This window comes from Aulostomus chinensis, chromosome 3, assembly GCF_037954235.1.
Source record: "Aulostomus chinensis isolate RoL2024-O1b breed Wild chromosome 3, RoL_Achi_v1.0, whole genome shotgun sequence".
Lineage (NCBI taxonomy): Eukaryota > Metazoa > Chordata > Actinopteri > Syngnathiformes > Aulostomidae > Aulostomus > Aulostomus chinensis.
Genome location: NC_141322.1, coordinates 24,574,137 through 24,602,018, shown reverse-complemented (window position 1 = coordinate 24,602,018; position 27,882 = coordinate 24,574,137). Strand labels below are relative to the sequence as shown.

At 39.2% G+C, this 27,882-nt stretch overlaps 1 long non-coding RNA gene across 2 annotated transcripts in view; it reads right to left on the bottom strand.

Moving 5' to 3' along the window:
* Positions 1–320: 320 nt before the first annotated feature.
* LOC147268360 (uncharacterized) overlaps positions 321–27,882 on the bottom strand; it is a 46,640-nt gene continuing 19,078 nt past the window's right edge. Inside the window, exons 8-9 of one of the 2 annotated variants that reach the window (XR_015112313.1) lie at positions 505–602; positions 321–405 (exon numbers count right to left, since the gene is read on the bottom strand). This is a non-coding gene — a long non-coding RNA (uncharacterized LOC147268360). Of the gene's footprint in view, positions 406–504; positions 603–9,774; positions 10,176–27,882 lie in introns of those variants that run through there. The other variant, XR_015112314.1, reaches the window with a different exon arrangement.

Sequence of the window (27,882 nt, the reverse complement as noted above, 5' to 3'; positions counted from 1 at the left end):
GTAAATGTACAGCATGAGTCACAGCACTCAAATTATATCCAGCAGCGACACCCTCTTAGACATGATACAGCAGTGCACTGGATATATGCCTCAAACTGACTCAACAGCCAAATAGTACAACTATTTTGTAACCTGGAATGTTGCACAACCATGGAACAAAATGTGACTCCTTCTACAAAATACATACCTCCCTGTGCAGGAGTATGGAAATGCACATCCATAGCTGTTAGTCGCAGCGCTTTCTCTCCTCCTGTGTCAGCATGTCTCTGCATCTCTGACAGATGCACCACGAGGGTTGCCCTGGGACAGGAGGTGCCGGTGGGGGAGCAGCAGTTACCAACTGGCTGATGACATCAAATGTCAGGCCGGGTCCCCTGCTAAACATTATTCAAAAATGTGGCATACCTGCAGTATATCCAAGAGACACAGCGGTAGTTTTGTTAGGTTTTTTTGTTTTTTTCCAGTGAAGGTTTACAAAATCTTCTACTATAATAAAACAGCAACTTCTCTGTCCATCGTCTGCATGTCCTCAGGTGTTTGGCTCACACACCCAGTGCACATCTTCCATGACTCGCTCGTCTATCTGCCTGTCAGTTTCAGAGCTGTAGCAACAAACAGATGCAAAGGTCAGTTATCTGTGGCTGTATGTAGCTACCTTCTTGATTCAGCTAATGTGCTAATTAACGTTAGCTGAGTAATGAAGTCTTTGTGAAGTTAATATGACTGTCAGGGATGCACGGTGATGATGAGTTTGCAAATATGTTGATATTTAAAAAAGATTTGGCTATGTAATATTTACCAATTTCAATATTATCTGTACTTGAACAAGGTTTATATTATATTCATGTTATGCACATGTACTGACAACAAATGTAAACACTGTGAATTTGAAAAAGCAACATTTTCTCTAAAATGGAGGACTCCAAAAATAAATCATAAACTGACAACAAATGTAAACACTGTGAATTTGAAAAAGCAACATTTTCTCTAAAATGGAGGACTCCAAAAATAAATCATAAACTGACTTTTGATATTATGCAAATGTATAGATCGGTATGACAGGGTGCATGCATGTGCAAAATGCATGTGAAATTTTGGGATTTTAGCCTGGGTGGCCTCTCATACCGTTCAAGACTATTTAAAGCCATCCACATTGTACTGGAGTTGTTTATACAACATTTTTTTCTTCCATGTTACATTGATGCAGACTACAAAATGTGTTTGCCTCTGAAGTGAAGTCCAATAAAACTCTCCCCGAAAATTCCCCAAACAAAGCTTTGAAAAGGAAACAGGATATTTTCAAGAAATGTGGAGGTTCTGAAGAGTCAGGAGGGACAAGAACACCAAATAAATGTAGCAGGAGGAGAAAAAATCTCTCTGTCTAGTCAGCAGAGAGTTAGCAGAGCAGTATGGATGGCCATGTCAATACAACTGGCTTTGTTTTATAGCCATAACATCTCACCATCCATCCTTGGTTTACAGGTTATTGACTACAGCAGACTCAACATTATGTGAATTCTATTTGTGCCCTTGGCCACGATGCAGAATAAAAGCATAACTGCCCATGAAATCCTCTCACCAAGCTGAAGAAAATCCTACTTAGCTTTTACTGTAGCGACTCTTGAATTATTGAAGTTTCTTTCACTGTCCCTCACAGTATAACCTGACTTCTTAGGCAAAGAAGAATTGGAATAATTAACAAGAAAAATCACTGCCAGTTCAAAGTGTATTCTAGCGTGTGTATGATTTGATACTAGTGAACATAGAAAGTGTGTACTGAGGGACAAGAGTGAAACAATAATCCTGCACAGGCCTGAGTAATACAACCATAGGGCTGCTTGTTTGCTTTAGTCTACCGGTGAACTCTGATGTCGACTAATAATTCTGACATAGAATAACATAATTTTACATTTCAGATTTTCTGATTTATGAAATGTTGACGGGAGCTATACCAAATTCTGTCTCTAAAAATACCAGTAATTATCCAGCTGCACACCTTCAAAATCAGCTATCTCTGTCAGAAGTAGACTTGTTGTCCTCTATATGTCCAACCTTTCAGTCCATGTTTGACAAGTGTCGGGTCGGCTGTCCAACCACGTCAGTCACTCAGTCAGTCTGATCGTGTCAGTTGTCCCAAGTACGCTACCCCCACCCCCACGTACACGCACACACCAGACAGTTTGATGAAAATCTATATCCACATCTTCTGTTTCAATTACCTGTTCTATTTACATTGTGTTTCTTATGAGTGATTTCCTCTCCATCTGTCCAGTTTACAGTGTGTGTGTGTGGGGGGGGGGGGGATTCCCAGGATTATTTAGTCAGAGGTGGCAAAGTCTACAGAGAAGTTCTATGTGTGTGATTTGATTTATTGGTCAACAGTTATGTGTTGTTGCTGCATGTGGAACTCTACAGTTCCAGCTGACCAACACAGTGTTCTCTGTTTGCAAAAGGGACTGTAGAGAGAAATGAAAGGAGCGGTTGAGAAAACAAAGAGTGTATTTTTTTGAGAGTTCTCTGTGAACCATCTGCACGTAGTCCTCACAGGGGGGAGACAGGATGGAGGGGAGATGCAGTTGTCTGATCCTGATCTTGGTTTAGTACATTCCTTATGGCACTAGAAACAACTAGTTTTGTTTTTGTCACTTTTAACAAATTAATTTTATTTTTTGTTCAACCTTTATTTACCCAGGCAAGCAAATTACGTTCTTATTTACAACTGCAGCCTGCAGGAATCTTCTTTTTGGGCAGAGGAGGGCTAAGACAATAATAAAAAGAGGGTATGCATTATACAATCACAGCATAGTGCAGAAGGAAAAAGGTGTCACGAAGTTGTACATGTAAATAAAGCAAGAGTTAACAGTGACATGACATGAAATACAGTGTCAATGGAATGAATGATTAAGGAGAAGAGTTCAGCAAGTGAATGAGCCAAGCCAATATTTAGGATGTTTACAAAAAAAATCACACAAGTTCTTGATTGATTCAGATATTTTTTTAAAAGATTTTGAAAAAAATTGTGTTGATTTTCTTCAGTAATGCTGCATATACGCGTATCTTACTTGTTTAAGTAGTTATTTGCGAACATATACCGAAGACATAATTGTGCGCTTTAAAGTTTTTGGGATTATCGGAGATTTTCACTGCATACTTTTTAATGTAAGCACATCAATTTTCACGCCTTCCCATACACACAGACTGAAGACACATTTTCCCTTTTAATAGGAGTTGAGTTGAAATAACAGTGACCGCAGAAACACATTTGCAGCCAAACCATAAGGTTTCAGTGTTGGAATATTAAGTTTGTTTACTTTTGTTAAACCTCAGGTTTGTGTTTGCATGGAAGACTGAAGATGGTGTAGTTTATACAAGAAGTCATTTTCAACTAAACGAACTCTAGCTTCACAAATCACTTGTCGCTGTGTTTAATAGCCATGAAAAGAGGGAGAACAAAGTCCAGCAACCACTTTTAAATTGTAAATGAAGCCGGTTGGTGGTGGAAATTAATACTCACAGCTAAAATCTACAAGTTCTATGGTTTGTTTCGATTTAAGGATTTTGTGTATGAGATCAGCTGCAATTATCAAGCTTGCTGTGGGCGGGGCTTAGAGTGTCCACAGCGCTTGGATTCGTGGGAGCGTCACTATCTCTGTTAGTTTGTGGTGTTCTGGGTTGATCATGAGTTGCTTTAGCTGTGTTTAGGCTTTGGTTGTTGTGGAAGGGAAATGTGCGGTCGTGTGGTTGAAAATGTGGGACGAGAATTAGGCAAGTAGAACTGCAATCCATCATAATGACAGTAGAAAAGAAACACTCAATTGAAGTTAATTCCTGAAAAACAAAAAAAATAAATACAACAAAATTTCTGGACAAAAAAAAAAAATCTGTCTCCACCTTGTTTGCTGTGCTTTATCAAAAACAGTTCAGTTTGCATCCTTGCATCCTCTCTCTCCCACACACACAAACACGTCACATTATTGGCTTAGCAGGCTATTTCATGAAAAATGCAGGTTATTATACTGCACTGTATGTGCATACATGCATCCCGTCAACATCTGCCAGTCTGCCATCCCTATATACCAAACAACCTGCATCGGAGGCAAACAGATTTCCACTACATCTGCACACATCATTGTAATACCATGCAATGTCAGGCAGCCAGATGGCATGAGCAGCATTTGGATGGAACAGATCCGGGTTTGAGTTCAGTTCCTTCCTGTCCTGCTCAGAATTACAACAAAGAGGCTCATGGGAGATTGCACAGGCGGTAAGGTCAGAAGGGCTTCTCATCAGGTAAAGAGAAGACCACCTGTGCTAGAGAGGTAACCAAGGCTGCATAGTATATGTTTGTATGTGTGTGTGTGTGGATACTTTTGTGTTTGTAGTATACATGTGATGAATGAAGAGCCGTTACTCAAGGAAGGATATAGCCAAATGTTAGGAAATCATATTTTTTCTCCCGCTGAGGCAGAGGACAACAACAAAGTAAGAGGGAATTTAAAAGCAGTTTTACACTTTGGATGTGCAGCATGTTTTTGGGCTTACTATATCTCACGGGGTTAACACACAAGGGATATCTACAGTATTAAGAAGTTCTGAATAAATTCCTCGAATGGGAAACTTTTTGATGTTGAATCTAAAGGGGCCTCATGGCCCGGAGTCCGTGGAGGTTTACAATGTCAAGGCTTGTAATTTCAAGCGTGCAGTAGGTGAAACTCACTCTTTTTTTCGGCATCCATGGAATTAAAAAGTGATTTGGCAGCAGACCCTCACAAAAGTACTCAGACACATGCACACAGTGAATGCTTCATCAAACGGTGTCTATCCCCTACCCCCACAAATGTGCCTCCATGAATCCTGGAGGGAGCAATATAGACAAAGATGAAGACCAATGCATTTCTGTGGCAGTTCAGCTTATCTCGGAGATAAGATGGGGACCCTTCAGGGAGATGAGAACAGAGAATGAAAGATTGAAGGAGAGAGATGGAGAGAACAGAGAACAGAAAGTGACAGCACAGATGTTGAAAGCGAGACGGACAAGAAGAGAGAAATAAAGACAGTGAGGAAGATGATATGGAAATAGGGAGAAAGAGAAACAGAAAAGTTGATATACAAGACAGTGGTCGTCAGTGGCTTCAGGTCAGACTCTCTGTTCCTTTATTTGGTGGTTATAAATGGGCAGATTAGGGCTGTACTCTTGCAAATGTAAATCATCTGGTAGGGAGATCAAACAGTTTCAGTTCATTTTGCCCTTCGGTCCACATACTTGCTTCCAATCAGAATAGAAATTGCTACAGTTCTCCCTCAGTAAACCCTGGGAGAATAAGAAGTAGACTTCTCCAGAGCCCAGGAGCGCAGAGGGCATCTGCTAAACTTTCTTCCTCTCATCCAAAGATAAACCGTGACCTGATTCAGAATAAAATAGTGCGAGTTTACCGAGTAAAAGATATTATACCAGTCTTCACTGAATATCTTATTTTTACTTTAAATATTTTCCTAGTGCAGCATAGCTAGTGAATCAAGTGTCAGTTATAATTTGGTTTTAAATAAAAAAAGGGAGTAATGTCAGCTTCCTTGCAAAGTGACAAATGTATTTATCTGATCAGAAAACGGGGTTTCCTCTTCAAGACCATCTCAGTATGAACTTTCGGCAGCAGTCTCGAAATAAATTTACAAGAATAAGACTATCATACTTCCTCGGACATAGACTGGCATTAACACAGCTCTTTGTCAAATTAGCACTTAAAACAATGTACACGGGAGGCAAATGGGATTGTCTACTTATTTACCACAAGCATTTGATAGGTAATCAAAAAATAATTCAAAGAACGCACTGCAGAAATGTTCAAATCAAATTTGTGTCCATCACAGAGCAGAACACATGGAACTGCAAATTGTGAATGTTCATTCCAAATTTTCATACGGATGGAGATCCTATCTTACAGTGTAGTTGAAGACTCTTCTTTGCTCCAGATGGAAAACCGGAGGAACAGTCATCTCATTAGGTCTGGTTAGTGGTCATTCTGTCCAGCAAAAACTGAACAATCATTTGTAAAAACACAATGGTAAAGATGGTACATCTATTAGACACAGAATCTGCTGAAACTTGATCATATTATATTAAGTTACACGGGAATTTGATAGTATCTTTAGGATAGAAATGTTACTGGCTATTCTAATGACTTTTGTTTCAAGCTTCTAACCACAAAATTGCTATTACGTTTAATTGTCAAAAGACTGTGAATCCCCCCTTAACAAAAACATAAATTAGCATGAACGTTATTTAAATACACAATTTGAACGCAGAAGGAGGAGGCTGGGTTGGTAGGGGTGGCAGAATCCAGTGCTGGCAGGGGCCTAATTGTCATAGTAGTGATAATCCTCTGCTGTGGGCCTGCTTTGATGGAAATTACAAATAAAACAGATGAAATGAGACAATATTTGCACAGCATTCATTTTCATTTAGGATTTCTTTGTCAAAGGAAAAAAAAAATGCCGAGCCTTCTGCCTACGTGGTACTAATGCTAATACAACATAGGATATCTACGACGTGTGTGTGTGTGTGTGTGTGTGTGTGTGTGTGTGTGTGTGTTCTCTTGTACTTGCTACATATTGAGGACTAGAATATGTATTAAACCAACAGAGTGGGGACATTTTTGGAAAGTTAGGACATTTTAGCTGGCCCTCACATCTTCAAAGGGCTGTTTGAAGGACGAGACTTGGTTTTAGAGTCGAGGTTAGAATTAGGATCTGGTTAGGGTTAGGGTCAAGGTTAGGGTCAGGCAGTCAGTTGAGATGGTTAGGGTTAGGGTAAGGGGCTCAGGAAAGGATTACATCACTGAAAGTCCTCACAAAGCTATAGGTACAAACATGAGAGTGTGTGTGTGCGTGTGAGCCTGTGTGTGTTCGATTTCCCTGCAGCAATATTTGAAGGAGTTTTATTTCAGAAATAACCAACAGGCAATAGAAACTAGAGGGAAAAGATAATGCAAATTACACCTCTGAGTTCTCCAAGGCTACCATCTTTCTATGTGTAAAAAGAACCCGATACTCTGTGACACACAAAAGTGTCTGACAATGCAATTAGTCGTCAATATACATGACATAGGAGCTGCATCCAATGAGTTATATTTTCACCGAGTTGCAGGGCTTTCCCATGAGGTACCTAAGTCCTGTGAGGCTGTACTGCTACTTGTATGAATAAAAGATGCTTCCCAGGCGATCAGCTCACACTTCCAGCAATTTAACCAGACAGATACATTTGTTTCCAATTAGAATCAGTTAAATACTTGTTCATGGTATGACAGGTTGGCCCCCAAGAGAAAGGTTGGTGTAGTACATTTATCATGAACCATATTCTATCAGTATATGAAGTGCGCTAATAAGACTAAAGAGTCTAAAGTCATGCAAGTGCCTTGATGAGGATTTAGTGTACCTATGAGAGGCACCTAGTGTGTCTGTTTTGTGGAACAGGTAAGAAAATACAGTCAGAAAGGTTGCATTGATTTTTTTCCTCCTGATTCCATGAGTAGGTGGAATTCCATGAGGTTAGGAGGTCTTTTTGTGGGGTTTTTTTGTTTGGTTTTGGCAGCTGCAGCACATATTCCTTCAGCGCTTACCTCACCCAGCTAACTTTAGCATTGAAGCTGTTAGCTTTTTTAATGACATTGTAGACCATAAATCATAAAAATCTGGTGAAGGGCCTGGGGGTCCTACAGTTGACTTCATCTGTTCCGTATCTCGGATGCTCAGGGGGAAAAAGCAACCCATCACTGAGGTGGTCACTTGTCCTGAGGTTTTGGAGTTGAGAAACCTTAAACCTGTCCATGAACACTGCCTTCCTCTCTGCAGCCAAGCTGGTCATCGACACACAAGGCCAATATCTCACAGCTGACACGAGTACGCTGCATGCAAACCAAACTAGAAAGACATTGTGTAGTTTGACATATCTCCTTTCTTTTTCTTTGATTTTTAATCTGTTCGAATCCAGTAGTCGTACTTTCTTTGCAAACCTACAGTTAACACTGCCGCAAGTTTTTTCACGTCTTGCTCTTCCCACCAGCAACGGCATCGCACCTCCTCCCTTCTGGCCAAGGATTCCTCAAGTCAGTATTTGAAACCACAAATGTAAATGCTGAAGGATTTTTGTTTTGATGAGGACATACCGAATATTAAAAGGGGAACTCTTGGGAGATGACGTGACTTGGATACTCTAAATTGACCGTAGGCGTGGCTGTGAGTGTGAATGGTTGTCTGTCTATATGTAATGAACACGCATTAAGAAGGTTTTTTTTTTAATGGTTGACAGGACTGGAAAATCCTTGGCCTTCAAACAAGGGCTGCTGTGTACTCAGGATTAATTATGAGAATTTAATCCCCCTCAGGGAAATTTTCCCAGTTAAAATCAATGCATAGATTATACATACATGCCCCACATTCATGCCCCCCCCCCCCCGACTTGTAAAGACAGAGCTTCTTGATCGTGTCAAGTTTGCAAAAATTGACAATGACCAAATTTTGGGCAGTCTGATATCTACCACTGGCATTAAAGTCTGCTCTGGTAGGTCCAGTGCTGACTTTCTTAAGGTATTTTGTCTCCCTTAACATTTACAGTACATGTATAATGAAGCATTCAAGAAGTGTTACCTGCCCCAAACCCAATCAATCACCCTGTTCATTAAAAAAAAGATAAAGACCCTCTAATTTACAGCAGCTACGGGCCGTTTAAGTAATGACCACAAAAATCTGTAGCACACCTACTGCGCAGGTGATAGTCTTTCACTAAAACAGAAAAAGGAAAAAAAAATTATGCCTGAGGTAATTATCACCAGTTTTAGTTTTTAAATGTCACATTATATTGAAACATTCTTAAATCAGTCACATCATTGGACATTCTTAACATTTGCTAATGTTTACAAAAAGAACAAAGCAGTTTGTTTAATCATACATTTCAATTCACTGCATTTCTTCAACAATGAATATATATACAGTATATATATATATAAACATATATATACAGTACATATATATTCAAATATATATACAGTGTGTGTGTATATACATGTACATATATACACATATATGCATATAAATATATACATATTTGGACATATAAATACATATATACAGTACATATATTCAAATGTAATATATATACATATATACAGTGTGTGTATATACATGTACGTATATATACACATATATGCATATAAATATATACATATTTAGACATACAAATACATACACTCATTTATATCCACGGACACATAAATATATACACACATATATACATATACATATATACACACACATATACATATATATACATATACACACACGCATATATACATATACACATATATATATATACATATACACACACACATATATACATACACACATACATATATATACATATATACACATATATACATATATACACATATATATACATATATACACATATATACATATATACACATATATACATATATATACACATATATATACACATATATACACATATATACATACATATATATACACATATATACATATATACACACATATACACATATATATATATATACATACATATATACACATATATACATACATATATATACATACATATACATATATACACATACATACATATATACATATAGTATATATACATATAGTATATATATAGTATATATATATATATATATATATATATATATATATATATATATATATATATATATATATCAACAGTGGAAATGCCATGTCACGTTACCATCCCACACATCCATGTAATTGTTCTTCATGATCTGTATGATGGGTACAAAAAAAGAGTAATAGGGAAAGCATCTAGCTTGACCTTTCTTGTTCTACTGCCACCTTTGATGAATGTGTTCTGTTTTGAAATAACCAAGGCCTGTTTGAGAGACACACGAGACTGGTCAAAGGGAACTCATTGCTTATTTATCTTATACTCTACACTGTGCATTATTCATAGCATTCACTTATTGCTGGAGAAATGTGAATTGTGTTGCATGGGTTGTAGCTGTGTTATGATTTCCAACAGAAGATCGTTGATCACTGGCCATCCTCTGGAGGAAGCAACGCGGTGCACTGCATCTTCTGTGAATGTTTACGTCACCCATATTATGTCTGGCTGCAGATGTGTTTTTCTGCCAAAAGAAAAGAATTAGCGATGTTGAATGTGGTAATTAGTTCTTTGTCACCTTTGCGTCTGTGCTGAAGGATTATTCATCATTGCAAACAACTTTATTTAGATAATAATAAGCTCTCAGCCAATTACACTTGCAAACATATTTCTTCTACACTGTTTAGTTCTATATTTTCTAAAAACTGAAGCACAAACCAAGGTTCTTTTGTGTCCACTATCTATTGGATATGTGACGCACACATTAAAATGTCTGGCTGCACATTCAAAGAAAATAAGCTTTATGAAAATTCCAACTCCAGCCCACCCCTTTAGATATTTCAATAATTAATGATCTTTCCTCACTGAACCGTACTCATGGGTCAAGGGCTGATGTATGGGTGCCCAGAGGGGACATATAGGATGCAATAGCTGTGTTTGAGTCCGTAGAAATGGAAAGTGAGTGATGGTGCAGAATGTTGACATCACTTGACATCTCAGACAGAAAATAAGCCACTGCTGCAGATGGAATAAATTTATAAGAAAACAAAAGTGTGTGTACAAGATTAGAACAAAGGGAAGGAGTGCTTATTACGAGATCATTCCTAAACTTCAGGCAGGCAGTGAGATGTTTGTGTAATCACTCATCAGTCCTCCTTTGTATTGAATTCCTGCTAAATTGTACCTGCTTTGCATAGAGCAGGTCAATTAATCCAACTTGACTGCTTCCCCTTCTAGTGCTAATGCAGATAATGGGATTGTGGCTAAAGCTAGTTGAGTGTGAGTCATCATACTTGCATACTGTTAAGAGGATAAAATCAAGGGTAGAAAGGGCTGTGTTTACACATCAAACCCTCAAACAAGAAAGATGTTCAAATTAATCTCTCCAAATGAAGAACATTACATCATAGGCTCTACTGTGGCCTACTGTAAAAAGGCTTATAAATTATTCAAACAATTAATTTGATCGGTTTTGGCTGATAAGATTTGGAAAGACAACGAGAGCTGTATGATTAAATTATTTATTCCCATTCAAGTAAGCAGAGGGCTAACTGTAGCCATCTTGACCGTGGCTCAGCTTTTGTTTCTGTTGCACAGTAAGTGCAGTTATTCGTCCATTCAAGTTAGCAAAGAGCTAACCAGAGGTAGCCATTGTGAAGTGGCACAGTATACAGCAGGGGTACTCAAATACAAATCTTAAAGGGCCACAAAGAATTTTTACAATGAGTCAAAGGTCCATTTATTGAGGTCAGTCCAGCCACATGTGATAATACTGTAATATTCAAAACACAATGCTCTTTTCATTCAAAACAACAACAAAAATGCAAACAAAAATAAAAATGTCATTTCCATTTTAACATAAATTAAAATAAATAGTTGAATAAAACAAAACATGACCCCTGTCAGTGATCCAAAGCAAATATGTCAGGAGGGTGTTAACATAGATGCTAAAATCAAACCAAATGTCCCTTTCAGTTGAACAAACAGATTCAAATTTTAAAAACTAAAGTGAAAGCTAAAAAATTGCACTTGCAGCAGTGAACTCTGAGTGACTCAGTAACAGGCTGTCTGTTTATCTTTGGCACAGAGACAAGTCCCGGCCAGTATATTGTGTCCCGGGGGTGGGGGTGCAAGTGAAGTGCAAGAGTGGTCGCATGTGGATTATCGGTATACCTGTCTGTATGTGCTGTGGCCAAGAGGACGGGGTGGAATATAGACGTGGCATTTGGGGTTCAAAAAGAAAGAAAGAAAGAAAGAAAGAAAACGCTCTGGCTGGATGGGCCATTCTGGAAACCTCCCTATGGCCACCCTGGGCCGGATGTGGCCTGGGGGCCGCCTATTGAGGATCAGTGGTATACAGCCTTCTGGCAGGGCAGGAATGACACCACTTACATTGACACTATCAAATGCAGACATATTTCCCTGGTGTTAAAGAACTCAGTGTGTAATGAGAGAAGGTATTTGTCAAGGGCTTGAATGTAATGTTCATTCGTATGAAAATACGTGCACTATAACTTCAAAACATGAAGGTTAGGACATGAAGGTCGGGGCGATTTTCTTTGCCTCTGCACTCAAGCAGATAACAAGCATTTCAGTAGGAATTTGTCCATCAAACAATGGGTAGGTTGATGAAATCTGATGGCTTTAATGTTAAATCTGAAAACTGCGCTGAGTTGCAGTTCTGTAACTCACTCCCTCTTGTCTCTCACTCCTTTTTTTTCTTACACAAATGTGGCACCCTCTGACTTTTAAATAGATGTCAGAAATTGGACATGGACTCTTTTTGGTCATGTGGAATTGTTGTGCTATCTAACTTTTAAATATATATAAAATACCAATAACATAATCTCTTCACTGAAGAGATAAACAGAAAGTTGACTATCTCTTTGGTCAGTACAGCAACAAAACACGGCCTTCAATAAAGTCCATCCCACAGAGACCAGTGCCCTTAGAACTGCAAAGCAGCTCAAAGTGCTTCATAAATCCAGAGACAAAAGGCAAACAAGAGTGAGCAATTTAGTGCTTGCTGCTTTGTGAAGGGTCTTGCAGCCCACACAGCACCATTCAGGGGACTAAAACAGGCCAGGATTACGCTTATCAAGCATTAACTGTTTGGTCAGACAGATAAAGGCTTATTGCTGTGGGACAACTTTAATGGCCCGTGGCTGAGTGCAAAGAGCGCCTCCTATACAGAGAAGGAGGGTGAGAGTGGGGGGGGGGGGGGCCCTTCAGCCTCACAATCACTACTTTCAATAATGATGAGAGCAAATTAAGGGATGGACAGTTAGAGTTTGTTGAGTGGTATTATCTTTTTGGACCATAATGAAAAGGAAGCGGCAAATGAACCACAGAATGAGAGAACAATAGCAATCCCTCATCATCCAGAAGTCCATGTGGGTTTCCGAAGCTAATAATAGCCGGATGGACGAAAACTCTGCTAAAGGCTTGGTTGAAAGTGGCGAGAAAATGTTGCCTTGGAATTCTAATCCATCCACACGCCACCAAAAAACAGAAGGAGCTGTTCCAGTTGGTTTGACATAGAGCCATAAAATGAAGTGTAAATATTCACCTTGAGAGACAGGTGTGACTGCGGTGCTGTCATCAACATGGGACAAACGCTAAAATCAGGTGTGCAGCTTTAACAACAGGAACACATCGTGCAGTACTTTTAGCTTTGTGTTTTTATCCTTGACACATGTTGACTCTTCATTTGATATTTAGCATTTCTCTACCATTTTTCTGTGTATAGGTCCCATTTTTGTAGTTATATACATATATATATATACATATATATATACACACACACACATATATATATATATATATATATATATATATACACACACACATTTATATATATATATATACACACATTTATATATATATATAAGCATAATCATCACAAAACTATACACTTGAAGAGACCTGCTATGATCAGCAAAAATAATGCAAGAAAAAAAATGTTAAAAAGTCAGGTGGGATATAATATATGGATAAACATACCGAGTTCACCATTAGAATCTAGTTTATTTCCCAGGAAACAAAGGCTTGATTTATGGCACAAAAGAATCCAGCCTGGAGATCCAGTCAGTATGGAGACAGCGATGACAAATTTTCTGACTGCTGATTTTCTTATTAACAAGTAAATCACTGTCTCACCACTGTGCCATTTCATTTCATCCATTTTGTAAAAACATAAAATATCATGCCAACCTAATTTCCTTTTCTCAACGCTCACTGAAGAAGAACTTCTATCTGCACTCACATCACCATTATAGACTAAATGAGTAGAGTGAATGCCTGCAGTCATTTGTACGAAGCAATGAAATTAAACCTCAAAAGTTTAAATTCACTGAGAATTCTTACATGTTCGTGTACAGAGTTGGAGTGGCATAAACAGATTAAGAGAATGGATCGGATGTAAATGCATTCACTCTCACCAAACTGGCTCTAACTTTAGCCCACATTCAGCTGTGTGTAAACCCACTGAGTGAGTCATTGTGGCATTAAGGACCTGTGCCTCGACTATGATCTCGCTCTGAAACTCGTCAACCGGTTCTTCTGTGACTCTGTGATTTACCAATTTACCACTGTCTAGGAACCGTGATTGACTTTTTGATTCATATTTTTTGTGAGCCTGCATAAATTCCTCCAATAGACATGTAACAAAACAAACAACAAAGATGATTACAAAAATGCAACCTGACTGTAAATGTCGGGGGCGGGGGGAGGGGGGGGGTCACCTAAGTCCTTTGGCTTGCCTCTTCTCTCATGACAGGCTATGGAATCATTGTTGAGAGTCATTTCTCTAGTTATATCTTGGGATTCATCAACCTGACATTTTAATACGTCTGTCGCTCGGCTAATATGAAGATGTTGTCATAAAGAAAAGAGTTATCCTTAAAAGACAGCAAACCAAGCTGGTCCCATACATTCTAATCTGTCATGTTTGCCTGAGCTGCTTTTTAAAATTCCTTCTTGCCGCGTCTCAAAAAGCATTATTTTAGGCTGTTGATTTTTTTTGGAATGTGAAAATAAGCTTTATTTCTGGTTCAACCAATGTTTTTCCATCTCGCTCTAAATTGCAACACTTCATCTGCTCCACTACTTAAGCTCATTTCATGTAATGCTTTTATCCTGCTGTCAACATTACACAGAGCTCACCTGTGTATTTCCAGAACCACTGATGAACTCCACCAAATCCAAAAGATACAGTGTCTTTCCTGTAAACCCATTTGAGGACTATACATAAAATCCAGTTCCTTTTTTTTTCTTTCTTTCCTGATATTCTAATTTAAATAATCCTCACCCCTTCAGTACCACTTCCCATGCCACTTTATTATGTTTCTCCACCTACTCCACATGCTCCCTCACCTCCCCATGCATGTCTCCCTCATCCTAAAATGATCCACATCTACTCAAGTGAAAAATCTAAACAAGAATTTTTGATTTGGCATCTTTCACTGCAATATTTTTCACAGTTCTCCTCCTCCTCACTCCCTGTCTCTCTTTCTTTTTAATGCTGTTGGTCTAATTAAAAGGCATACACAACATCATGTCGTGTCTCTAGTGATCTCCAGTAAAAGGGTCATTTATATGATGTGCTAAGACAAAAATAATTAAAAAAAAACACCATTAGCTGCTCGCCCCATCTTGCAGGGTTCAGAGTAATGTAGATTTCAGCCTGATATTTCCTAAGCATCCCTGCACTGATGAATATTGTGATACATAATACATATCTCCATATTTTGAAATCCAAACCACTTCGTTAACCCTTTGATGCCTACAGTGATTCCATCATGATGGAACAGTAGTCCATACAATACTTCTAAATGTAAGTGTTGTTTATATTCATCCATCCATCCATCCATCCATCCATTTTCTATACTGCTCATCTGTTGAAGGTCACTGGAGCCTATCTCAGCTGACATTGGCCGAGAGGCGGGGTTCACCCTGGACGGATCGCCAGTTCTTTCGCAGGAAGTTTATATTCATTGGATGGAAGTATTTTATGCATGCATACAAAAACAGAGAAAATCACAACTGTTAAAGTTAACAGTTCATTCAGAACAGGCAGTTGCACACATGGCTTTTATTCATTGGTCTGTGGGGGGAATTTAATAGTTCTGCATTTTAAGAGTGAGGTCACTGATTATTCAGAAAAAGAATAAAAAAATAAAAGAAAAACCTTTCAAGCCTTATTTTTCAGACTGTACGTTACAGGAGACTGTGGATGTATTATGAGATTTTGGTGACAGTTCATGTGTTATCATGACGTTAGCTGTCTACCTTGCTGCAGCTGAAAAAAATGCATTGAACAATGTTTTCAGTAATTGAATAATAATAACCAATTACGAAAAAATAACCTTTATACAGTTTCAATCACATTCTTGATGCTTTCCCTGAGAACATACCTAGATTTTGGTACCTCCTGAGATGTGTGGATGGTTGTTTTTATGTCTCCATCCTGGCAACGGCCATAAACTGGGGACATGTTTAGGTTCTCTTATCCAGCCGTCTATTTATCCATCCATCCATCCCGTTCTTGTTCACACAAAATCTAAGAAAAGACTTCGGAAACTTCTGAAAATTTGGCTCAACATTTCATGAAGACTCAAGGATGAAATGAAAAGATTCTGGTGGTCAAAAGTCAAAATCACTGAACCCTCACAAAAAATGGGATATTGCTGGGACACCTTGAGGCATTTTCTTCAGATTTGCCACAAATGTCCACTTCCAGGCGTCACGGTGGTGCAGTGGTCAGCACCGTCACCTCACAGCAACAAGGTTCTGGGTTCAAGCACAGAATCTCTCTGTGTGGAGTCTGCATGTTCTCCCTGTTCCTGTGTGGGTTCTCTCCTGGTACTCCAGCTTCCTCCCACAGTCCAAAGACATCAAGAGGGGACGAGGCTGATTGATACTCTGAATTGACTGTAGGTGTGACTGTGAGTGTGGATGGTTGTCTGTCTATGTGTTGGCCCTATGATGGACTGGCGACCCGTCCCCCCCGTGACCCTAAACAGGATTAGCGGTAGAAAATTGATTGATGGATAGATAGATGTCCACTTCCACAGTTCAAATGTAAAGGTCAGTTTCACCTCACTTGAATGCAAAATCTCCAGAAAAATCCTATGGGAATTTCTTCAAATATAGTACAAGCATGTACCGGTACTACTGGACAGTGGTGCATCCGTTTGGACAATAAGATGTGTGTTTTGTTTTGTTTTTTTTCCAACAAGCCCTGCTCTCGAAATGACTTGCAGTAGACCAGAACCCAGGCCCATTAATATTCCTAACGAGTTCACATTCTGAGTCATCTCTTTTGCGCCTCTCCATTTGCACGACAACAAAAACAACATAGCACAACACAAGTCAACATAGTGAAGAGCAGCATGACACAACAGATCCACAAAGAAACAGAAAACCAAGAGGAGTAGGTCGATGCGCCATTCTCCATTTTGAGTTTGTTCCAAAATGGCAGACTTTCCTGTGTAGTGTGTAGCAGCTGAATACTAAAGAGAAAGCGAGGCTGTGATGTAGAGAAGGCACACGGGTCTCAATCACCTCCCCTGAGACACCAGGTGCCTCAGCAAACGAGAGAAGAAACAGAGACTTGGACTTTACTCATTGATACCGCCTAGTGAGGTACAGAGTTTCAAATGGGTGGAATTACAGGATCAATAGTGTGATTAGCAGAGGCCTTGTAGCTATAGCATGTTGTTGGCAATCCATCGTATCAAACTAAACCCAGGAGACAGGGGGTATGTTGGTCTTTCCCAGCACGGAGGAGGAGAAGTGCATGACAAAGAGGCTGAAACAAGTCTAACCTGAGTATAGATAGATAGATAGATAGATAGATAGATAGATAGATAGATAGATAGATAGACTTCATCACACTGCTTGAGCAACTCTTTCTTGTTGCTATACCAATGCGTGGGATGGCGGTGGAGTCAGACTATACATTTGTGATATTACATCATTTGCACTGTCAGACATTAGTGGAGGGACTTAGTAGTCCAGAACAACATATGTCTGAAACAGAGGAAACTGTCTATACTGAAAAATAGAGCCAGCAACTTGAAGGAAGACCTGGAAAGAGCTCATGCCAACACTAAGCTAAGTGATTTCGGAGGCAGGTAGGGTTGGACAGATGGGTCCATGTGATTCAAGAGAATCAGGTTTGAGACCACTTAGTCAAGGAAAAAGTTGTTTTTTTAGGGTTGCTGCTGTTTAATGCTGTTTCGCCTCAGTTTAGCTCAGTTCTTTATTGTCTATAAGAATCCTTGATGGAATCTCTGTCCTTACAAGCTTTCTTTACCTTTTCTTTTTGTATTTTATGGAGTTTTTTGCAATTGCAAAATAACTGTATTCAAAAGTAGATTTGTTGTTTAACTCAATTTCAGCATTGTATTGCCCTCACAGTGCGTATGCTTATGAAAAGCTAGACAGTCAGCTAAGGTTTGAGGTCCTTCAGAGAACCACAAGGCTCAACTTTTCTTGTCTTTAATGAAGTCCTCATATATTTTCCAACTCATAAAACTGAAAATTGTTACAGAGATAGAAGCATAGTTCAGTTAAACACTGAAAGAGCAAGGGATTGTTTAAGTACATTTCAATTCGCATACATCAGTCAATCAATAGAAATTAAGAGTTAGACTCGAAAGCTAGCAGAGTACATTTTCCGTAAACATAACATATCCATCAAAAATTCACAAGACACATTTAAATTCACTATGAACGACTGTTCACTTAAAACGCTTACATTCAAATATTCTCCAAGGCAAAAGCTTCAGTAAACTCCAACAATGTTTTCAGTAGTCTGCTTAGCTCGCCTGTGCTAAACTTCGCTCACCTGAGCATGCAAAAGAATAAATACTGCATAGCTGGAACTTAACGAACCAAGTTCTCACTCCGACGCAATTTCTCTAAACCAAAGAACACAGACTTTTTAAACCTGCTCGATGATTCACTTATTAACTTTTACTTAAAATTTTAGCATTTTAACCCATAAAGGCAGTGCAAGCGTTAAATGTGATTGCACATTCAGTATACGTAATCAAAATCTAACTTTATCTATCAAAAAGTTTAATTGGTTTTATTGTGATTCAAAGTAACTGCATAAATGAGCTACAGGCACACATTTATAAAATTTAAAAAATGAGAAGTACACACCTCTAAAGATAAGCACAAAATGATTTTGGCCTTGTAACCTCTACTAATGGTCCAGGGTTTTTTTTTTTTTTCCTCTCCTAAACCTTGGCTAAATGTGAACGCCTAAGAAAAAAACAACAACAAACAACTCACTGGAAGACAAGTTCATCACATAACATTAAAAAAATTGCCCTTGGGTCCAAACACAGAGTGCTTTTCCCTTTCAGGGAATTTGGGGAACCATGGGCCAGTGCATATTTTGAGAGGTGAAGTGGGGATAGCAACCTTCATTTAAAGTGGTGCACCAGAAGGCATTTTTGCTGCACCACTACACCTCTGTTTAGTCCAGTCCTAATGCATTTAGAGCTACTAGCTCTGACGTACTGGTTGAATTTCATTACAGCTTGCTATTACAACACCAAGCTGCTGGGCAGGCCCCAGGATGAGAAGGCCAATCAATATAGTCAGTATCTGCCCCCTCTAATCTCTGTCGCTTGTGTCAGCTCTGCTATCTGTAATAGATCTTAAGGATTAGGGGGGCCTTCTTAAGACACCTCTCTTTGCTGAGAACTAGCTGGCCAGCAGGACCCATGGGGGCCCAGTCATGCTGATCCAGCCTGAGCTGCACGGGGAGTGTCAGCGGGATTTTATGAGTGAGACACACACACAAAAAAAAAGGAGAATCGATGGTTTGGTTAAAAATTAAGATGGGGGGGTGTCAGTGGGTATCTATAGGTGAAGGAAGGCAGAGGGGCAGCAACGACATCAAGAGATTGATAGAGAGGCAAAGAGGAGAGGAAATGATGGGATATAGATGGTGGGTAAACAGGGAAGAAGAAAAAGAAGGTGGAGGATGAAGAAAAAATGAGAGAGAGGGAGATGAACAGCGAGGATGATAAGCACTAGGCCAGGAAAGGCGAGAGCCCATGTAATTTCTTATTTCTCTAATCCTTCTGGCATTTATACTTTCAGCAGACAGATAATGAAAATGAAAAATAAAATGGAAAACTTCTTCTCTCTGACTGAGCACAGGATTTTTTTTTTTTTTTTAAATCTGTTGCACTGCTTTCTTTTCCTTAATGTCTTATTGGGTGTGTGCTGAGTCAGCAGAATAGTCTGTGTGTTATTACCTCAGGTTATAATAGATGTGACTCATTTGGGCCTTGGTTCAACAACAACAAAGACCAAGATCTAATGCGTCAAAGATAGAAAAATAGACGGACAAATGGACAGACAGGCAGTTTAAATGAAGCGGTGAGCACACTCTCCCCCTCTTTTTCTCCCTCTCTTTCTCTGTCTCTCTCCCTCTCTCTCACACAGACACAAAGAGGGCACATAGACAAGAGATTGAACTGAAGTAATTGTGAGCAGACTGGAGGGCAAGAGCCATGTCCAATTGCTTATAATGTACATGGCATGAGCAAGCAGCTTCGATACACTTCTAAATCAGGACAGACAGCAACGAGCCAATTAGAGACACGCCACTGTGCATAACCTACAGTACATGTTAGCGTTGCTTGGGGGACTGAATGACAAACTGGTGGCAGAGCCAGTCACAGAACAACATTTACCACAGAATTAAAGCTATGATGTTTGAAAGCATTGTTGTATAACATGTACCTCACATCTCCATGGAAACTGTGTGTTGACACTTAAATGTCACCCATAGTGTTCCGAGCTGTAATTTTTGCTGCTGTGATTTATTCATAAAAGATATTCAGTAGCACTTTGTACGAAAAAGATGTGTGCGCACTTTGTCGGACGGAGCGTGCGTAAGTTCATGAAGTCAGCTGGCAACCTGGCTGACGATCAGCTGTTTCAAGCCAGCCCACTTCAGCTGATGACCCAGTTATCTCAGTCCATGCGTTCAAGTGGCACAGCTTATTCGCTTCCACACACCACTGACTGATGTCATTCAGTGTACCTAATCCAAGCTCCTTCTTGCATCCCCTCCATGACAGTTTGCAATGGGGGGAGGGGGGCACAACTTACTGGAATGACAATAAAGTTTTCCTTTATGAAAAAAAAGAGCGTCCTTACTAAACTAGCTAACGGAACATAGTTTGGCGTTTAAAATTCTTCTGATGGTTTTGAATGCACTTGTGTGCCGCACCAAAGGATTCCAAAGGGCTCCTCCCTCTTGAGTGAAAGATTAAGATGAAGGAGGTGGTACACAAAGTACTTCACTCATCTAAAACTCTGCTTCAACTCAAACAAGAGTGTCCCCTTTTTCTGAGAACATTATAATTAACCTGAAGTACAGCCAGGTCAGAAAGAAGTCATTTCAGTCATTTTCATTAATTTCTACTAGTCTGATGATGCCACTGCCCCTAACTCTTCCTTAAACTCACAGTGTGATTGATTCAGCCAAGAGCCAAATTAATGTGTGCACATAGCCTTCAGCAAGCAAATATAATTGCAAAAAATGCACAAAGCAAAATGTAATAATCACCATGAAGCCCAGTATTATGTCCTTTCCAATGATGCATGCGATGATGATGAAAGAACAAAGTGGAAAGCCGAGATGTGTTTTCTGTTATAGCTTGTAGCTTTTACTTTTGTTAGTTATGAACGGCTTACTGAAAAATCCTTGACAACCTTCTACCAGAATTTTGTAAATTATATCCTGTTAATTATTGATCTGCCCATTTATTTTTATCTTTATACGTGTGAAGTAGCAGATGAATGTGGAAGTGCAGCGATGTGTGATGCTGCATTGCACCAAGTCATCATTATTTTGCGAGGTGCAGCTGGAATAGGGGAGGTTGTTTTACATATCGTCTCACATGAGCTGTTGATCACTGCTCAGTGGCCTACGACTACTAAGCCCACAGCACATCAACCCAGGTTCAATCCAAGAACAATCCAAGAATGGAAAACAGCTCATCTTTGTTGCAAGCATCTTTCTCCTTTTTTTTTTTTTATTTGCGTGTTTGGATTCATGGGAAATTATTTTGCTTAATTTATTTTTTTTGTTCTTTATTTTCATTTGTATTATGTCCTTTTGCTGCCTTATGACCTCTGCGCCTGCCTCTGCTGTGGTAAGTGAAATACAGGACCCTAATTCGTTCATTTTAGATTTAGCAGTGTACCAGATTAGTCTGACAAGATTCAAAAACTGAAATTGATTTTAAAAATGAGACTGGGATGGAGATTGACATGTTTTCACAAAAAAAGGCTTCTACGCTGTCATCCTTAATGTTAATATGGATCCAGAGCAGTTTTTAGTTACCACCAGCAACTAACAGAAAGCTATTGTTTGCTATTACCCTTTGGTACTCTAGCCAGAAGCTGTGCTATTAAAAGAAGAACAGATTCTGAGGATAGTAGGCTCCCTAATTAGTTTTAGGGCCATATTAGGACATGCATGCCAAACCAAGGGTCAAAATCAGAGTGTGTATGTGTGTGTGTGTGTACTGGAGGTTTGTTTTAACGAACCAAAAGACCACACCCTTTTTTGTGGTGGAGAAGTGAGATCTCTGAAGCTCTGAGCTTCTTGAGATGACTTTCACGATTGGAATATAAAGTTTTATGACGTGTTTCAACATTAAAGGCCTGGTTAGATTTATGAAGAAAAATATTAGGCGATGTTAAGAAATCACTGGTTTGTATTCAAGTCTTGAAACACTACAGGACTTTAAAGTTAGGTTTAGGAGTAAACAAAAAAAAAACACTTGGTTAGGAAAACATGGTTCTTTTTTCCTCAGCCAATCTCCTTATGTAGCCAAGCTAAGTCATTCAACTCCTCACTCTTGGCTCCTCTGCCCTTCCATCTCAACCCATTGAACTGCATTTTTCAATGAACATTTTCTACAAAAATAACAGAAAAATAAGGCTCTCCAAGTCCTCTCTCACTTTTTATGACCACTGGCTACATCACCTCACAGATATCTTCCAAGAAAATTGATCAAGCATCCAGTATACAACACCACAAGACACATCCATGCAGATATACTTGCCTTCGTGGTCACAGCAATGAAAGAACCAATAGTGGATACACCACTGTTTGTCTTAGCATCTATGGGGACACACTGATTCCAGAGATCTCATCCTTCCTATGCATCTCTTTGTCTTACTCCATCTCTGGGCAAACTCTGGTGGGGACTGGCTGGCACAAGAGGAGGCAAGAGGCAAGATTTGGATCACTGAACTATCTAACCAAAGCGTGACAGTGATGCTTTCAGCATCTCTGATATTAGAGCAAGTTCCTCTTTCTATTTGAGTAGTTTTTCACTCCTCAGTTTCAGTTGTGCTCCCTGGAGCCTGCATGGTGCCATAGATATTCTGTTGTTGCAATGCATGAGTGAGTGGATGGGAGCAAAAAAATGGGATTCCTGATGACCTCCAATAGGCGTATGACTGACTTTGTCTCCAGAAATTCCCAGTTGATTCACCTGACCACGCCCAGTTGAACCCTGAGTCACTTTGCGTGTCCACCCGGAGGCCCCTCCTCTCACCTAGACTTTCACACTCCAGGGTTTTGGCTATGGGATGACACAGTTGCATCCACTCTGATTTGACCAACAACACCCATGCATAAACTGGCTTGTGAGTAGCTTTCCATGAGTGAATTGCTTCCACTAACTTCCCACCCAAAAGAGTAATTTTCCTTTCACCATTACGAACTCAAAGACTTTTTTTTTCCTGCATGACTTCATGGTAACACCAGCCACATGTTTTTAGCTTGAAGTGAGACTGACAACTACCAGACTAACTGTCCGGAATGAATGTTTCCACATTCTCAAATACATCATCTAGTATAATTAATGTTTTCTTGATTCAGCTATATGCTTATTAATACACAAACAAGAGCCAACATTGTATATTCGGATTGAAGCTAAAGGCGCCCCATGGCTTCCAACTACTAACAGCAACACTATCTAAAAATGCTGGTTTACAAACTCTCATGTGCATCTGATGTAAAATCCACATCTTTATCCAGCTCAGTAATCCAGAAACACTTTGATTTTAGCTTAAAACAAACAAACGACAACACTTGTGCATCTGTAAAACTGTTTTTGACCAGCTTGGGCATTCAATTCATCACGCTGTTCAAGGCAGAGAGATTTTCAGTTTTGAAGTAGTAGGTTAAATGCCACCACTAATGGATGTTTACTCACCAATCAGAGAGAGAAAAGACAGCGAAGGTAAGAGAAGAAGCCTTGTGATGTCGGGTCTGTTGTGACAATCCTAACTAGGATCCAGTAACACAACTACTGCATTCTTGCGCTTAGATACAGTAGAAACAGCGTGGGATGTTATTATATATCGGGGTTTTTTTGTTGTTTTTTTTGTTTTGTTTTTCACTGATCTGAAGCCTAAAAAAAGCACTTTTCAGTGGCCTCTTTCCTGGATCCAGTCTTGCTGATGCGGCACAATGTGACTATCTGTGCCTTTCCAGCTGTCCAAATTCATTCTCATGGCTCACACGGTGCTCAAGGCGCAGAAATTTCCACTCACTTTATCCAGAGAACAGAAAGAAAGATCTTCAAATACAGCACAGGTCAGTGGATGAAGGCCCACACTAGAATGGACTAGAATTAATTCACTGCTGGGGGCCTCTAAATATTGGCCGAACCACTGTGCCGCTTTTTCTTATATGAAATTGAAGAGAAAATCTGGGGGGAAAAAAAAATCCCTTTGTTCTGGGTAAATGTACTCAAATTAAAAGAATCATTGAATTTGTAACTCCTTGACTCCCCTTAATGTCTCCACTTACAGGCTTGTCGAAGTAATTTCACTTTTGTGACCATTATGCATCCTTTCCAACTTTTACAGTTGATTTGAGGGGCTGCTGGGTTGGTTTTTAAATGACAAGATTGTAAATTTGTAAAATACCCAGGTCTGCCAATATGTATGGTATCACAGCAGGTTCTAAACGGGACATAAAAGAAAAAGAAATAGAAGGGAAAAGTGAGAAAATGAGTGAGCAGCTGTTTAAAAAAAAAAGTAAAAAAGTAAAACCAATTTTTAAAAATGAGCGAAAACAAGAAAGTTTTCCAAACAGGTAAAAATATGAGAATAATGATTCTCATAAGTAGGTTTGGAATTGTTCTCAATTCAAAGCACTTTTCCATAGCATCTCTTAACGTATGATAGCAGCCACAGAAAACTGACAAATATTACCTTTACGCCACAACTCAGCTAGAATGTCATGATTTTTTTATATTGTAAAAAGACTGGGTACATAAACATGACCTGGTTTAAATGCAGACACGAAGGTTTCTATATGTTAATGCTACACAGTGGGTGGGAATGACACCTTTGTCACTTTGGATTAGCTACAAAAGCATCGTGAGCTTTTTCTAATAAAAAGTGCAAATACTTTTTTTTTTTTTAATATAATGCTTTATTACAATAGTAGCATTTGTTGGTAAAAGCCAAATAAGTAAGGATGACTCAGCAGGAAATATTTCAGTTAATCAACTGATACATACAGTAAAAAGACGGCTCTGTAGTGTTGCTTGCCGCTGGAGCAGGCATACAGGGAGAGAAGTGCTCAACACCGACAGCAGTAATCAGACCTGGATCTTGTAATAAACTTCACCGAAGGCCCCTCTCAGACTAATGGATGTGGAAATAGTCAATTGTCAAATGAAACAAAGACCTTTTCAAACATATTATAAAGTATATGCTCGATAAGGCCAAATGCTTGACTTTTATTTTAAAAAGGCATCAGTGCAATTTGTTTTTCCAGAGATAGCAGGAAGTAAAATCCATTGGTTGCCGTGTTAAAAGGCTACAGCCTGCAATTCATACCCCTCTCTGCACTTATTTAACCATAAACATTGCATCAGATATGAGGGTGGCTACAATCAGCTGTGCCACATCCAGGTGACAGCAGACTGAGGATGGATGAGTAAAAGTTGACACAGGAGCAGGATGAAAGGATAGGTACGATGAATAACGAAGGACTGTCGCAGTGTCATCTAACTGTGTCATTTTGATGCCTGAAGCCAGTTTTGACTGCCACTATCAACAGGAGGTTACCACATTTGTTCAAGAGAGTGGAGCAGGAAGGAAGGCTGGATGTGACACAGCAAACCCACCCACACCAGCATCCTGGCTGTATCCTCGTGACTTGGATTAAATTAAATTGTTTTCTGTTGTTTTACTGAAGTAGGAGAAAAGTTTTGGAGATGGCAGCTCGATGTGCGCAGGTAATCCGGCCAAAAGTTTACTGAGCAGCCGATGTTATTAAACTTGACCTGTCACGATCGTTTATAAATTTTGGAATAACTTGAATTAAATGTTTCCTCTGTATTTTCATGACGTAAATTGCTTTTCCATCATCATTAATATTTCACAGCAAAAAATGTAAATTGTCTTTTGTGCATACAGACGTAGGAGCAGCAGTACATGTGATTTCATACCTTACCAAAGACCATGCATGAATTCCACAAAAGTTCTTGAATTGTCTGCATGCACAACGCAAGATCAAATCTATGTGTATGAGATTCATGCATGACGCCCAATGAGTTTATAGGTACACAAATCATAAAGCTGCACAGGCTTACAAAAGCTGACAGAGGCCAGGAGCGAGTGCCCTGAAGTCTGTACTTGTACAAATGCACAGTCACCTTTCCTGGTAGATTGAGCTGCTGGGGTAGAGCCACGGGGATGTGCATTTTGCTTAATGTTTTCCCTCAATGGAGCAGAAATATCGTTTGTTTTAGGCCTGTCATGGCCTGTTGGCGTTTGCTTGATGGTGACTTACCCTAATACATATTGATAATCATACACTGATGGTAATGGTAATAAACCACCTTTGTCACAGCACTCAGGCGTAGGAGAGTAGAATGGATTAGCCTCAGTATTATTTTCCCTTTCTTAGCCATATTTCACTGCTGCTCTGTGAAACACCAAGCCAAGCTCATTGCATATTCTACAAAGCACATATGGTGTTGTATTAAAAATTTGGAACAAAATCCAGACTTGGGAGAGCAGTATGAGGAGCACTTGGCAGCCCAATGCAGCAAAACAACTTCACGTCAGTCACTAATCTAGTTGCAGGTGTTGAAGAGAGCAAGGCTCAAGCGAACCAAATTGGCTTTCACATAGTTATTCAAATTAATTTAGAATCAAACAGTCACAAACTAAATACGCTTACCTGTGCAAAATCACCATCTTCCATTCTACATGGTCCCTGACTCCATAGTAAGACAGTGTCATGATGGGAGGAGCTGAAATAAAAATGAATCATACTGGAAGCTGAACAAAAATTGGATTGGGGTCCGTGCTTCTCCCACTGCCTTAATCAAGGTTTTGATGTGATGACACATTCCCCACGAGTGCTTGCCTGGCTAGTATCTCAGGAGAGGTCCACAGTAATAAGATGTTAATGTACTGCCCAAGCTGCAATTAAGCACCAATTAAAACCAGAGGCTGTGTGTCTGACACATTACTAAACTCTAAACCCTTTAAAACAGCCCTTTCTAACTTCTTTAACCAAGACTCATTAAACACATGTCATTTCTGGTTGTAGAGCAGAAAAATGAAAAGGACATATACACTCACTAGCCACTTCATTATATACACTTATACAAGTGAGTGTGATCGAGTAAAACAGCGCTGCAGCCAAAATGTTCGCTTTTCATTTACAGAGAAGTATTAATTTAACTACGTTTGTTATTGAAGTTGCAGTTGAACTGGATTGAATTATTCAGAGAGGTGCTTCGGATATTTTGACCATCCAATTTACATACTTGAGAGAGGAAGTATATTTGATGCGCTTTTCAGTGTAAAGCACTCCAGTCCACCTACGATGACCTCAATAATAATCATAAGTAGAATTATTACTGCACCTTTCTGACAGTGTCAACAAAAACTGGAAAAACTATAACCTTTGTAAAAGAAGAATTCACGTTCTGTATTACTAGATTTCATTATGGTGTACTGGAGTATCTAATGAAGTGGCCGATGAGTGTACCTGACTGAAAAAGCAATTCAAAGAGCACAAGTTAAATTGTAAAGTTTTCAGAAATAATTTTCCGATGTAAAGACTTTTGAAGAGAGAGAGCAAAAAATAATCCAACACTTCACCAAGAACTTTAAGCGATACTTCCCCCAAGAAGAGTGTA